At 43.0% G+C, this 15829-nt stretch overlaps 1 long non-coding RNA gene across 1 annotated transcript in view; it reads right to left on the minus strand.

Moving 5' to 3' along the window:
* The window catches only part of LOC130298391 (uncharacterized), a 107732-nt gene that overhangs the window by 53235 nt on the left and 38668 nt on the right, over window positions 1-15829 (minus strand). The gene's annotated exons all lie outside the window — the stretch shown is intronic.

Genomic DNA, 15829 nt, shown 5'->3' on the forward strand with positions numbered 1-15829 from the left:
TTCCCCTCTGGCTTTTCTCATTACAAGTCATGTGATTCTTTCATCATTTGACTGAAGGATTTCTATAAAAAAAAAAAATAGTGAGAAAATACCCCCCCGAAAAAAAAAAAAAAACATGCTCTCGGCATCCCACAGATTTGATAGCCTAAAAACACCATAAAAGGATGAAGAAATCCCCATTAGTGTCTGGTGTTTCATATTACCCTATTGATTCCAACCTAACATGTGCCCGCAGCGAGCATGGTGTTTTTTATGACAAACACGCCAAGTGTAATCCCAGCTGAAATGAATGTTTTCACAATAGGTGTGAACAGGCTGCAGGCTGTGCTAGATATATTTGCATAGTTGCGGCATACAGCATGTGCAGCATTTATGTGGCGGCTTTCCGCTGGTATATATGGCTTTCTGTGCTGGTGAATGCAGCCGGCACTTACTGGTGTTTTTTTCCTAGCTGCACAGTTTTGCACCACAACCACTCCGGTTGGGACCAGGCTGACCGATCTAATGACCAAGATGCCGCAGTGAACGGCTTTCTTTCTGTATAAGTTCTGGCGAACTAAAATGCTCAGAAGAGGAAGAGCGCCATTGAGCTTTTGGAAAGAGAATTAGTTTGGAATGGTCAGGGCCATGTGCGTTTACAAAGCCCCCCGTGGTGCCAGAACAGTGGACCCCCCCACACATGTGACCCTATTTTGGAAACTACACCCCTCACAGAATTTAATAAGGGGTGCAGTGAGTATTTACACCCCACAGATCTTCGTAACAGTGGGCTGTGCAAATGAAAAATTAAATTTTTCATTTTTACGGACCACTGTTCCAAAAATCTGTCAGACACCTGTGGGGCGTAAATTCTCAATGTACCCCTTATTACATAATGTGAGGGGTGTAGTTTCCAAAATGGGGTCATATGTGTCGGGGGTCCATTGTTCTGGCACTATGGGGGCTTTGTAAACACATGTGGCCTTCAATTCCGGACAAATTTTCTCTACAAAATCCCAATGGCGCTCCTTCTCTTCTGAGCATTGTAGTTCGCCCGCAGAGCACTTTAAATTCACATATGGGGTATGTTCTTACTCAGAAGAGATGGGGTTACAAATTTGGGGGGGGCTTTTTTCTGATTTTCCCTTGTGAAAATGAAAAATTTAGGGTAACACCAGCATTTTAGTGAAAAAAACTATTTTTTTTTAATTTTCCCATCCAACTTTAATGAAAATTCGTCAAACACCTGTGGGGTGTTCAGGCTCATTATACCCCTTGTCACGTTCGGTGAGGGGTGTAGTTTCCAAAATAGGGTCACATGTGGGTATTTTTTTTTTTTTTTGCGTTTGTCAGAACCGCTGTACAATCAGCCACCCCTGTGCAAATCACCAATTTAGACCTCAAATGTACATGGTGCGCTCTCATTCCTGAGCCTTGTTGTGAGCCCGCAGAGCATTTTACGCTCACATCTGGGGTATTTCCGTACTCAGGAGAAATTGCGTTACAAACTTTGGGAGTCTTTTTTTCCTTTTACCGCTTGTGGAAATAAAAAGTATGGGGCAACACCAGCATGTTAGTGTAAAATTTTTTTATTTTTTACACTAACAGGCTGGTGTAGCCCCCAACTTTTCCTTTTCACAAACGGTAAAAGGAAAAAAAGACCCCCAAAATTTGTAGTGCAATTTCTCCCGAGTACGGAGATACCCCATATGTGGCCCTAAACTGTTTCCTTGAAATACGACAGGGCTCCGAAGTGAGAGAGCGCCATGAGCGTTTGAGGACTAAATTAGGAATTGCACAGGCGTGGACATAGGGGTATTCTACGCCAGTGATTCCCAAACAGGGTGCCTCCAGCTGTTGCTAAACTCCCAGCATGCCTGGACAGTCAGTGGCTGTCCAGAAATGCTGGGAGCTGTTGTTTTGCAACAGCTGGAGGCTCCGTTTTGGAAACCCTGCCGTACAAGACGTTTTTTAATTTTTTATTGGGGGGGGAGGGGCAGTGTAAGGGGGTGTATATGCAGTGTTTTACCCTTTATTATGTGTTAGTGTAGTATAGTGTTTTTAGGGTACATTCACACTGGCGTGTTACGGTGAATTTCCCGCTAGGTGTTTCCGCTGCGGCGAAAAATTTGCCGCACCCCAAACTTGAAGCAGGAAATTTACTGTAAACCTGTCCATCTGAATGTACCCTGTACATTCACATGGGGGGGGGGGCAAACCTCCAGCTGTTTCAAAACTACAACTCCCAGCATGTACTGACAGACCGTGCATGCTGGGAGTTGTACTTTTGCAACAGCTGGAGGCACACTGGTTGGAAAACCTTCAGTTAGGTTCTGTTACCTAACTCAGTATTTTCCAACCAGTGTGCCTCCAGCTGTTGCAAAATTACAACTCCCAGCATGTACTAATCACCGAAGAGCATGCTGGGAGATGTAGTTATGCAACAGCTGGAGGTACCCAACTACAATTCCCAGCATGCCGAGACAGCTGTTTGCTTTCTGGGCATGCTGGGGATTGCAGTTTTGCAACATCTGATCGCAGGGACGTGGAACCTATCTTCTTTTTACATGTGGGGTCAAGTATTTACATTCTGACACCTTCACCTTTAGCACCCTATTTTTTGTTTTCTTGCACTACTTTTTTTACATTTATTGTATACACTTATATTTCCGTGTTGCACATTGCACCTTATGCATATATTTTTAAGGTTAAACACACTTTTTATGCTTTAAACAGAGTGTCACATTGCACGTATTTTATAGCAACAGGTGCTTTTATGATCCATTGGTGATCAGTTGACCCCGACATTTACGCCTTTCTTTTTTACATCCTTTTCCCGTCCCTGCTATCTATTGCATTTTTTAAGTTCATTTATTTTTATATATATATATATATATATATATATATATATATAATTAATTTTTTTAAACAATTATACACAATATCAAATTGCGCTAATGATTACTATTTTTATGTATGTTATATAGCTATATATTATTATCAATCTCTTTTTTTGCTTGTGTATAATATATATATTTTTTTGTAAAATAAAACTATATTTATTAAATTTGATGGTCATTGATTTATCAGATTAATATATTTCTTATTTATTTTATTATATACATTTTTTATTCTGGGTGGGTTTACCCTATACGCTGTAGTGGCGTATTTATAGGTTTTTTTAACAGCTGGAGGTACCCAACTACAATTCCCAGCATGCCGAGACAGCTGTTTGCTTTCTGGGCATGCTGGGAATTGCAGTTTTGCAACATCTGGAGAGCTACAGTTTTTAGACCACTGCACAGTGATATTGGGGAAGGGATGGGATTTTATATTTCTTCATAAGCATTAATGTTCTTTTGTTCCATGAATGTATCTAATCCTGTTTTAAAGCTGTTAATTGTTCCTGCTGTGACCAGTTCCTGAGGTAGACCGTTCCATAAATTCACAGTCCTCACGGTAAAGAAGGCGTGTCGCCCCTTGAGACTAAACTTTTTCTTCTCCAGACGGAGGGAGTGCCCCCTCGTCCTTTGGGGGGGTTTAACCTGGAACAGTTTTTCTCCATATTTTTTGTATGGGCCATTAATATACTTATATACGTTTATCATATCCCCCCTTAAACGTCTCTTCTCAAGACTAAACAATTGTAACTCCTTTAATCGCTCCTCATAGCTAAGATGTTCCATGCCCCATATTAGTTTAGTCGCGCGTCTCTGCACCCTTTCCAACTCCGCAGTGTCCCTTTTATGGACAGGTGCCCAAAACTGAACAGCATATTCCAGGTGAGGCCGTACCAATGCTTTATAAAGGGGGAGTATTATGTCCCTGTCCCTTGAGTCCATGCCTCTTTTGATACATGACAATATCCTGCCGGCTTTGGAAGCAGCAGCCTGACATTGCATGCTATTCTGTAGTCTGTGATCTACAAGTACACCCAGATCCTTCTCTACCAGTGACTCTGCCAGTTTAATCCCCCCTAAGACATACGACGCATGCAGGTTATTAGTACCCAGATGCATAACTTTACATTTATCCACATTGAACCTCATTTGCCAAGTGGATGCCCAGACACTTAGTCTATCCAAGTCATCTTGTAACTTATACACATCCTCTATAGACTGTACCGTGCTACAAAGCTTGGTGTCATCTGCAAAGATAGAAACAGAGCTGTTAATACCATCCTCTATATCATTGATGAATAAATTAAACAGCAGCGGGCCCAGTACTGAACCTTGGGGTACACCACTAATAACCGGGGACCAATCAGAGTACGAATCATTTACCACCACTCTCTGGGTACGATCCATGAGCCAGTGTTCAATCCAGTTACAAACTAAAATTTCCAAACCCAAAGACCTTAACTTACCTGTCAGACGTCTATGAGGGACAGTATCAAACGCTTTAGCAAAATCCAGAAACACTATATCCACAGCCATTCCTCTGTCAAGGCTTCTACTCACCTCTTCATAAAAGCAAATTAGATTGGTTTGACAACTTCTATCCTTAGTAAACCCATGCTGGTTATCACTTATAATATAATTACCCCCTATGTATTCCTGTATGTAATCCCGTATAAGTCCTTCAAACAATTTACCCACAATGCACGTTAAACTTACCGGTCTATAGTTTCCTGGGGAAGACCTAGAGCCCTTTTTGAAGATTGGCACCACATTCGCCTTGCGCCAGTCCCTTGGCACAATACCAGACACCAGAGAATCTCTAAATATCATGAACAGGGGTACAGATATTACTGAACTTACCTCTCTAAGAACTCTTGGGTGTAGTCCATCCGGCCCTGGGGATTTGCTTACATTTATATCACTTAACTTACCTTGTACCATCTCTACATTAAGCCAGTTCAGTACATTACATGATGTGTTACCAGCACTGACCTGTACATGATGTGTTACCAGCACTGACCTGGCCAATGTCAGCTCCTTCTTCCATAGTGTATACAGAACTAAAGAACCCATTCAGTAGCTCCGCCTTCTCTTGATCGCCTGTGACAACCTACCCATTATCATTATTAAGGGGTCCTACATGCTCTGTCCTTGTTTTTTTTGCATTTATATATCTAAAAAAATATTTAGGATTAGTTTTGCTTTCTTTGGCCACCTGTCTCTCGTTTTGAATTTTTGCTGTTTTTATTACATTTTTACAGATTTTATTAAGCTCCTTGTACTGTTTAAATGTTATAGCTGACCCATCAGATTTGTATTTTTTGAAGGCAATTTTTTTGTTGTTTATTGCTCTTTTAACATCATGTGTCAGCCATGTAGGATTTAGTTTTAATCGTTTATATTTGTTCCCCTTTGGTATATATTTAGCTGTATAGTTATTTAGAGTTGGTTTAAAGATGTCCCATTTACCTTCTGTATCAGTATTTGACAACATCTCCCCCCAGTCTATGTCCTGTAGTGCAGCCCTCAGCCCAGGGAAGTTTGCCTTTTTAAAGTTATATGTTTTTGCCTTCCCCGCCTGTCTTTGTTTTCTACATTTTAAGTCAAAAGTAACTATATTGTGGTCGCTATTACCAAGGTTTTCCCGCACAGTTACATTACCAACCAGCCAGGGGCGGACACAGACAGCAGAAGGCCCCTGTGCAAAGAATGTGCCTGCCCCCCCCCCCCCCCCCCCCAGGCACTGTGCCCCCTCATGTACCTAGACCCCACCGGAGTGCCTCCACTTATCCCGCCCGTGTAGTGTCGCCACTTGCCTTGTCTACCACAGGTGGATGGAACGGCTCCTGAGGTGGGCTCCGGGTGGCCCCTGTCCCTCTCAGTGTGCGGACCAGGCCCCATGAGTACTCCCCCGGGTCAGCCTGACCCGTATCTAGCTGGGAGGCAGAGGGCAGTGCTCCCCTTTACACTCGCACCCCTTGACTTAGCACGACACCCCTTGGCACCCCCTGGTTCCTTGGCTCCTTAGTAATAGAAGTGACTTACAGGCAGGGCCAGACTGGGACGAAAAATAGGCCCAGGCATTTTAAAATAAACAGCCCATTTTTATAGTGGGGGTCTGACTCATGGGACCCCCACCAATCACCTTGGTTCAAGTGGCTCCCCAGATGTTGGAAATCTGCAACTCCCATCATGTCTGAAGTGACTACAGCTGATGGGACAGTCAGGAGACTACACAATGATATCAGTGACTACAGCTCTGATGGGACAGTTAGGAGAATACACAATGATATCACTGACCTGAGTGACGTCTTCTCTGTTGTCTTTACTTTTCTTCTTCATCTGGTCCAGACACCGGGATTTCTTCCATCTTCTCTGCAGAGTCTGACACCTGGACATCATTGGTTCCTTAATTTGTCAGTAGATCCTCATCCTCTGTATGATGACAATAATCATTATAACCTTGCCAAATACTGTACCCATGAATATAATACTGCCAACCACTGTACCCCCTGAATACTGCCAACCACTGTACCCCTGAATATAATACTGCCAACCACTGTACTCCATTAATATAATACTGCCAATCACTGTACTCCATTAATACTGCCAACCACTGTACCAACCACTGAATCATCCCATACACCCCACGCACTCCATCCTCAGTCTCATCACCCCATATACCCCACGCACCCCATCCTCAGTCTCCTCATCACCCCATACACCCCATCCTCAGTCTCCTCATCACCCCATGCACTCCATCCTCAGTCTCCTCATCACCCCATGCACTCCATCCTCAGTCTCCTCATCACCCCATACACCCCATGCACTCCATCCTCAGTCTCCTCATCACCCCATGCACTCCATCCTCAGTCTCCTCAACACCCCCATACACCCAACGCACTCCATCCTCAGTCTCCTCATCACCCCATATACCTTAAGCACCTCATCATTATTACACAGCTGACACACCCCCCCCCCCCCCCCCCCGGTCCTTCTCATCAGGGCTGCCGTCAGAAATTTTGGGGCCCCTTACACAGGTCAAGGCCCCCTTCAACCCCTCCCCGCCCCCAGGTAATTTTTAGATTGCATATACTTACCAATGTTGTGCCATAGCACAGAATTTGTTATTGGCGCTACCTTACTACAGGCTGTTGAAGCTTTCTGCACTAACGGAGCACAGATCAGACGAGCCGGAGGCAGATAGGTACCCTCCGCTGAGTTGATCGGGACACCACAATTTTGCTGTGGTCCTGATCAGCTCCTCTGGGCTATCTGGCAACCTATTTTCATACTTTTAGATGCTGCAATGAACTTTGATTGTGGCATCTAATGTGGTTAATGCTGGACATCACCCTGATTGGTGAACTCTGGCATTAGCCACATGTCCCAGCTCTAACCAACCGGTTATGAAGCATAGAACTGGAGGGGGGCAGGACGTACATTTACACCCTGCAACCTTAAGGAAATACACATATACAGCCTCATATGTGTACACAGCCTCTATATACTCATACACAGCGCCAATACACACATATAGTCATGGCCGTAAATGTTGGCACCCCTGAAATTTTTCTATAAAATTCTCACAGAAAAGGATTGCAGTAACACATGTTTTACTATACACATGTTTATTCCCTTTGTGTGTATTGGAACTAACCCCCCAAAAAGGGAGGAAAAAAGCAAATTGGACATAATGTCACACCAAACTCCAAAAATGGTCTGGACAAAATTATTGGCACCCTTTCAAAATTGTGGATAAATAAGATTGTTTCAAGCATGTGATGTTCCTTTAAACTCACCTGGGGCAAGTAACAGGTGTGGGCAATATCAAAATCACACCTGAAAGCAGATAAAAAGGAGAGAAGTTCACTTAGTCTTGGCATTGGGTGTCTGTGTGTGCCACACTAAGCATGGACAACAGAAAGAGGAGAAGAGAACTGTCTGAGGACTTGAGAACCAAAATTGTGGAAAAATATGAACAATTTCAAGGTTACAAGTCTATCTCCAGATATCTAGATTTGCCTTTGTCCACAGTGCGCAAAATTATCAAGAAGTTTACAACCCATGGCACTGTAGCTAATCTCCCTGGGCATGGATGGAAGAGAAAAATTAATTAAAGGTGTAAACGCAGGATAGTCCTGATGGTGGATAAGCAGCCCCAAACAAGTTCCAAAGATATTCAAGCTGTCCTGCAGGCTCAGGGAGCATCAGAGTCAGCACGGAACTATCAGTCGACATTTAAATGAAATGAAACGCTATGGAGGGGACCCAGGAGGACCACACTGCTGACACTGAGACATAAAAAAGCAAGACTACATTTTGCCAAAATGAACTTGATTAACCAAAATCCTTCTGGGAAAACGTCTTGTGGACAGATGAGACCAAGATAGAGCTTTTTGGTAAAGCCCATCATTCTACTGTTTACCGAAAACGGAATGAGGCCTACAAAGAAAAGAACACAGTACCTACAGTGAAATATGGTGGAGGGTCAATGATGTTTTGGGGTTGTTTTGCTGCCTCTGGCACTGGGGGCCTTGAATGTGTGCAAGACATCATGAAATCTGAGGATTACCAACGGATTTTGGGTCGCAATGTACAGCCCAGTGTCAGAAAGCTGGGTTTGCGTTCGAAATCTTGGGTCTTTCAGCAGGACAATGACCCCAAACATACGTCAAAAAGCCCCCAGAAATGGATGGCAACAAAGCGCTGGAGAGTTCTGAAGTGGCAGCAATGAGTCCAGATCTAAATCCCATTGATCACCTGTGGAGAGATCCTTAAATTACTGTTGGGAAAAGGCGCCTTCCAATAAGAGACCTGGAGCAGTTTGCAAAGGAAGAGTGGTCCAACACTCCGGCTAAGAGGTGTAAGAAGCTTATTGATGGTTATAGATAGCGACTTATTTCAGTTATTTTTTTCCAAAGGGTGTGCAACCAAATATTAAGTTAAGGGTGCCAATAATTTTGTCCAGACCATTTTTAGAGTTTGGTGACATTATGTCCAATTTGCTTTTTTTCCTCCCTTTTTTGGTTTAGTTCCAATACACACAAAGGGAATACACATGTGTATAACAAAACATGTGTTACTGCAATCCTTTTCTGTGAGAAATACTTCTTTTTCTTGAAAAATTTCAGGGGGCCAACATTTACCATTATGACTGTATATGGCACTGAATACATAATCTGAGACTTTAAAACCTCACTTTTAATACTTCTTCTAAAAACCATATATCAAAAAAGAAAGTGAATAGAACTGTATTTATACATATCTGCAGCTATTTCCGGCCACCATCTTAGTAGCCATATTAATACTTGCTGCCTGTTCACACCGACCATATATGCACACTTGCCTGAGTGAACATCCAATTTTCAACATCAATGTGTTAGTCTTATATACAATCATGTGTTCCATGTCCCTCGCAGGAATCCTTGTCAGTTATTTTATGTATTTGCATGTATTCAGAATTAGTAGTGTTAGTTTTGTAGTCATTATTAGTATATTATTGAGAGTTTTAGCGCACTCCAAAACATCAATGTATAAATCCTCTCTCTGGCAGACCACATTCTCAGTCTCTTACTGGATGCTATCAAATGAATGGCATTAACCCATACAGTGCATACAACATAACTGTTCTTAGGACATCTTCATATCTGCAGGTACTATTAGTTACCCAATGCCCACATTCTAAGATTAGTCACATGAAGTAAACAAACAATCCTCCACATTAGTGTGAAACAAAAGCTGTTATCCTGATTTTGCTTCCTAATTGGCTTTTCCTTTTTCTTTTAGACTCTATACGTTTCCGTCTGTCCTGTCATCAGGAATTGATGTGACAGTATTTACAGTCATAAATATGTGGCTTCGCGTGTATATGACACGACGATGATGGCGGCCATAACACATACACACACACTACCCCTATATACACACACACATGGCCATCATACACAGCTTCTATATGCACATACACTGCCGCTATATACACACATGCATCATAAATATATACACTGCCTCTATATACACACAGCCATCATACACACATACACAGCTGCTATATACACACACTGCCCCTTTATACACACATTGCCATCATACACATACACAGCTTCTATATGCATATACACTGCCACTATATAGACACACACTGCCATCATACACACATATCAGCCACTATAAACATACACTGCCACTATATACACACACTGCCATCATACACACATATACAGCCACTATACACAAACACTGACACTATATAGACACACACTGCCATCATACACACATATCAGCCACTATACACAAACACTGCCACTATATACACACACTGCCATCATACACACATATACAGCCACTATACACAAACACTGACACTATATAGACACACACTGCCATCATACACACATATATAGCCACTATATACACATACACTGCCACTATATAGACACACACTGCCATCATACACACATATACAGCCACTATACACATACACTGCCACTATATAGACACACACTGCCATCATACACACATATATAGCCACTATATACACATACACTGCCACTATATAGACACACATTGCCATCACACACACATATACAGCCACTATACACATACACTGCCACTATATAGACACACACTGCCATCATACACACATATCAGCCACTATACACAAACACTGCCACTATATACACACACTGCCATCATACACACATATACAGCCACTATACACAAACACTGACACTATATAGACACACACTGCCATCATACACACATATATAGCCACTATATACACATACACTGCCACTATATAGACACACACTGCCATCATACACACATATACAGCCACTATACACAAACACTGACACTATATAGACACACACTGCCATCATACACACATATATAGCCACTATATACACATACACTGCCACTATATAGACACACACTGCCATCATACACACATATACAGCCACTATATACACATACACTGCCACTATATAGACACACACTGCCTCTTCATACACACATATACAGCCACTATATACACATACACTGCCACTACATACACACACTGCCTTCATACACACATATACAGCCACTATACACATACACTGCCACTATATAGACACACACTGCCATCATACACACATATATAGCCACTATATACACATACACTGACACTATATAGACACACACTGCCATCATACACACATATACAGCCACTATATACACATACACTGCCACTATATAGACACACACTGCCATCATACACACATATACAGCCACTATATACACATACACTGCCACTATATAGACACACACTGCCTTCATACACACATATACAGCCACTATACACATACACTGCCACTATATAGACACACACTGCCATCATACACACATATACAGCCACTATATACACATACACTGTCACTATATAGACACACACTGCCATCATACACACATATACAGCCACTATATACACATACACTGCCACTATATATACACACACTGCCATCATACACACATATCAGCCACTATACACAAACACTGCCACTATATAGACACACACTGCCATCATACACACATATATAGCCACTATATACACATACACTGCCAATATATAGGCACACACTGCCTTCATACACAAATATACAGCCACTATACACATACACTGCCACTATATAGACACACACTGCCATCATACACACATATATAGCCACTATATGCACATACACTGCCACTATATAGACACACACTGCCATCATACACACATATACAGCCACTATACACAAACACTGACACTATATAGACACACACTGCCATCATACACACATATACAGCCACTATATACACATACACTGCCACTATATAGACACACACTGCCATCATATACAGACACTATATACACATACACTGCCACTATATAGACACACACAGCCATCATACACACATATACAGCCACTATACACATACACTGCCACTATATATACACACACTGCCATCATACACACATATACAGCCACTATACACAAACACTGACACTATATAGACACACACTGCCATCATACACACATATATAGCCACTATATACACATACACTGTCACTATATAGACACACACTGCCATCATACACACATATACAGCCACTATATACACATACACTGCCACTATATAGACACACACTGCCATCATACACACATATCAGCCACTATACACAAACACTGCCACTATATAGACACACACTGCCATCATACACACATATATAGCCACTATATACACATACACTGCCACTATATAGGCACACACTGCCTTCATACACAAATATACAGCCACTATACACATACACTGCCACTATATAGACACACACTGCCATCATACACACATATATAGCCACTATATGCACATACACTGCCACTATATAGACACACACTGCCATCATACACACATATACAGCCACTATACACAAACACTGACACTATATAGACACACACTGCCATCATACACACATATACAGCCACTATATACACATACACTGCCACTATATAGACACACACTGCCATCATATACAGACACTATATACACATACACTGCCACTATATAGACACACACAGCCATCATACACACATATACAGCCACTATACACATACACTGCCACTATATATACACACACTGCCATCATACACACATATACAGCCACTATACACAAACACTGACACTATATAGACACACACTGCCATCATACACACATATATAGCCACTATATACACATACACTGTCACTATATAGACACACACTGCCATCATACACACATATACAGCCACTATATACACATACACTGCCACTATATAGACACACACTGCCATCATACACACATATCAGCCACTATACACAAACACTGCCACTATATAGACACACACTGCCATCATACACACATATATAGCCACTATATACACATACACTGCCACTATATAGACACACACTGCCATCATACACACATATATAGCCACTATATACACATACACTGCCACTATATAGACACACACTGCCATCATACACACATATACAGCCACTATATACACATACACTGCCACTATATAGACACACACTGCCATCATACACACATATACAGCCACTATATACACATACACTGCCACTATATATACACACACTGCCATCATACACACATATCAGCCACTATACACAAACACTGCCACTATATAGACACACACTGCCATCATACACACATATATAGCCACTATATACACATACACTGCCACTATATAGACACACACTGCCATCATACACACATATACAGCCACTATATACACATACACTGCCACTATATAGACACACACAGCCATCATACACACATATACAGCCACTATACACATACACTGCCACTATATATACACACACACTGCCATCATACACACATATACAGCCACTATACACAAACACTGACACTATATAGACACACACTGCCATCATACACACATATATAGCCACTATATACACATACACTGCCACTATATAGACACACACTGCCATCATACACACATATACAGCCACTATATACACATACACTGCCACTATATAGACACACACTGCCATCATACACACATATCAGCCACTATACACAAACACTGCCACTATATAGACACACACTGCCATCATACATACATATATAGCCACTATATACACATACACTGACACTATATAGACACACACTGCCATCATACACACATATACAGCCACTATATACACATACACTGCCACTATATAGACACACACTGCCATCATACACACATATACAGCCACTATATACACATACACTGCCACTATATATACACACACTGCCCCATCATACACAAACACAGCTTCTATATGCATATACACTGCCACTATATAGACACACACTGCCATCATGCACACATGGCCATAAATAAATACACTGCCTCTCTATACACACATGGCCATCATACACATACACAGCTTCTATATACACATACACAGCTTCTATATACACATACACAGCTTCTATATACACATACACAGCTTCTATATACACATACACAGCTGCTTTATACACACACTGCCCCTTTATACACACACAGCCATCACACACACATACTCTGCCCCCATATACACACACACACAGCCATCATACACTGCCCCCATACATACATACACACACACGCAGCCATCATACACTGCCCCCATACACACACACACACACACACACACACAGCCATCATACACTGCCCCCATACATACATACACACACACACACAGCCATCATACACTGCCCCCATACACACACACACAGCCATCATACACTGCCCCCATACACACACACACAGCCATCATACACTGCCCCCATACACACATGCACTGCCCCCATATATACATACACACACACACAGCCATCATACACTGCCCCCATACACACACACACACACACAGCCATCATACACTGCCCCCATACACACATGCACTGCCCCCATACATACATACACACACACAGCCATCATACACTGCCCCCATACACACACACACACACACAGCCATCATACACTGCCCCCATACACACACACACACAGCCATCATACACTGCCCCCATACACACACACACACACACACACACACACACACAGCCATCATACACTGCCCCCATACACACATGCACTGCCCCCATACATACACACACACACAGCCATCATACACTGCCCCCATACACACACACACACAGCCATCATACACTGCCCCCATACACACATGCACTGCCCCCATACATACATACACACACACAGCCATCATACACTGCCCCCACACACACACACACACACACACATCATACACTGCCCCCATACAAGTAAGTACCTGTGTGCAGTGTAGTCTGCTGCTTCGCTCCTCTATTGCAGGCAGTGGGCAGGAAGAGGAGGGACACGTGAGGTGACGTCACTGGCCAGCTGCTACTAGCAGGCCCTGCTGGTAACTGAGAGCCGCGCACAGGCATGTCTCATACCAACTGCAGCCCCTGACATTATAAAGTGAAAGAGTTCTGCCCTCCGGACGGCGCTCCCTCTTGCTCCAGCCCCCGCTGGCCAGTCTGGGCAACAGACAGGGCAGGGCTGGAACATAAGAAAAAAGAATGTGATGTAGTCAGTCAGTGTACAGTAAGGCTCCCCCCCTCCCAGCCGTCAGTGAGTGACAGTCACTCACTGACTCGCAAGAAAGAGTGTTGGGGCCAGTAGGGCCTCCCTGAGGGTCCGGGCCCCTTACTGGGGTACCGGTTGTTCCCCCCTGATGGGGTCCCTGCCTGTCCGTCTCGCCCGGCCGGTTTAAAGGTAAAGGACTGCTGTCAGCGGCAGGTCCGGGACCTGTTGCTGCAGCATTTAGCATGAAGTACTGGCAGGGGGCCCTGCAGGGGCCCAGACTGTGAGGCCCAGGCTGTGACCTGGGCCACTAGGTGGGCCCCCTAACACGCTGGGCCCCTGTGCAGCCGAACCGGCTGAACAAGTGATATGTCCGCCCCTGCAACCAGCTCTGCGATGTTGGAAATTATCAGATCCAACAAGGCATCACTTCTTGTTGGGTCCTCCACAAACTGGCCCATAAAATTATCCTGCAATAAATGTAGGAATTGTCGCCCCTTTGTAGTTTTAGCCAACCCCGGATCCCAGTCTATATCTGGATAGTTAAAATCTCCCATTATTACCACTGTACCTGCCCGGGCGGCCCTCTCTATTTGTTTATGAAGCCGAATTTCTATCTCTTCAGTGATATTAGGGGGTCTGTAGATTACCCCAAATATTATTTTTTCAGTATTTCCCTCCTTTTGTAATTCTACCCACAGTGATTCCACCTCCTCAAAATCATCACACACTATGGCATCGTTCACACTGACTTTCATACCACTTCTTACATACAGACAGACTCCACCACCTTTTCTGTTCATT

The sequence above is a fragment of the Hyla sarda genome (assembly GCF_029499605.1).
Source record: "Hyla sarda isolate aHylSar1 chromosome 2 unlocalized genomic scaffold, aHylSar1.hap1 SUPER_2_unloc_6, whole genome shotgun sequence".
NCBI classification, from domain to species: domain Eukaryota; kingdom Metazoa; phylum Chordata; class Amphibia; order Anura; family Hylidae; genus Hyla; species Hyla sarda.